The sequence below is a fragment of the Salmo salar genome, chromosome 04 (assembly GCF_965601325.2).
Source record: "Salmo salar chromosome 04, fSalSal1, whole genome shotgun sequence".
Taxonomy (NCBI): Eukaryota; Metazoa; Chordata; class Actinopteri; order Salmoniformes; family Salmonidae; genus Salmo; species Salmo salar.
In genome coordinates this window covers 35,558,932-35,560,413 of record NC_138294.1, presented here as the reverse complement: position 1 = coordinate 35,560,413, position 1,482 = coordinate 35,558,932, and positions in this window count along the sequence as shown.

Here is a 1,482-nt window from a genome sequence, read left to right as displayed (position 1 = left end):
CGCCAGGACGAGGGGTTGTTATAAGTTAAACAAGGTCCTTTCTCTCAACGGCCGTCTATTGTAACAGGTAGCTAACCACAATTTAATGGTGTTTTCATTCTGCAAAAAAAGTAATGTTCCTAATTGGTATAGTAATAAACTACTAGCTAAGCTACTACTATCAGTTAGCTAGGTCGTGGATAGCTGGCCAGCTAACGTTAGCCTAGCTAGCTACCAAACCTGGGTAAGTTACCTAGCTGGCTAGCTAACTTAACGTTGTCATGTTGGATACGGGTAACTAGCTAGATGGGTCTCTGTTGTCCTTTAAGCGTTTAGTAATAATGTAACGTTAGCTAGCCAGCGTTAAAGACGTAGCTGACGTTCGACGTTAGCTAGCGCTTCTAGTATTGGCAAAGACCGTAACGTTAACGTGGAACCATGAGGACTTTATATTTCATATCAGAAAAATAACGCTAATAGTAAAATGTTAAATTGATACACACCATTCTATAGGGTTCCCACAAGCCCATATATATCCATGTTACAGCGCTTGTTTACAGACAGAAGACAGTGGACTAACGTTATCTGTGCTAATTAATGTTAGCTATCTGCGTCTGAGTGAACACCTACACCTTCAGTGTAAACTGAAGACAAACGCCACAAATGTGTCAGAATACTATCCTCTGCAACTGTTAAACCCGGTTAAAACAGTTTACAGTAATTGTGTATTTAGCATTTGTGAGGTTGATATGAAAGTACAGGGATTTATATTTCTAGAACCGTAACGCAATTGAGAATCGATTCACGTTTATTTGGTTGTTTTGGCTTCCAGAGCCCTTTAAACCTAACATGAAAGATACTTTAACTAATACGTAGATATAGCTTGCTTTGTAGTAGGACACCCCTCTGGTCTGTTTAGCATGTGTTCTCAGAAGTCTCACGATGTTGAGCTTCTGGGTTCAGAAAGTCAGATGTTAAGACCTAACCCCTCATGTTGAAAATATGTTGCTATTCACCAACTTTGTTGTTTCTAATGCTATCTGATTGGGATATTTATATCATGAAGTTGCAGTGGTGGGTAACTTGTCATACCAATAAGTTGTTTCAAATGCAAATAGAATGTCATTAGTGCTGAGCGATTAACAACTATTGACCAACTTCGGTTCAATTATTTGATTTCCATTTCATTCATTTTTTTTCTGAGTGCAATGCTCAGTTTCTTTTAGATCAGATCAAGCGCGAACTGTTCCCAACAGGCCATTGGGCGCCTACTTGTCCTGTCAGAGACGGAGAGGGATAGAGCAGTTGCTTCGTGTGGTATCTCTACCTGAAAATACATAATCTAAGATTTGATAGTTGGTGTTCAGCAGTCGTAAAGTATGCTATATTTATTTTGAAGAACTACTAAAATAATGATTTTTGTAAGACGGTATAGCGCCCCCCCCCCCAAAAAAAAAAATCTATCAATGTTTTTATTTTTTGTATAATGAAACTATTACTGAA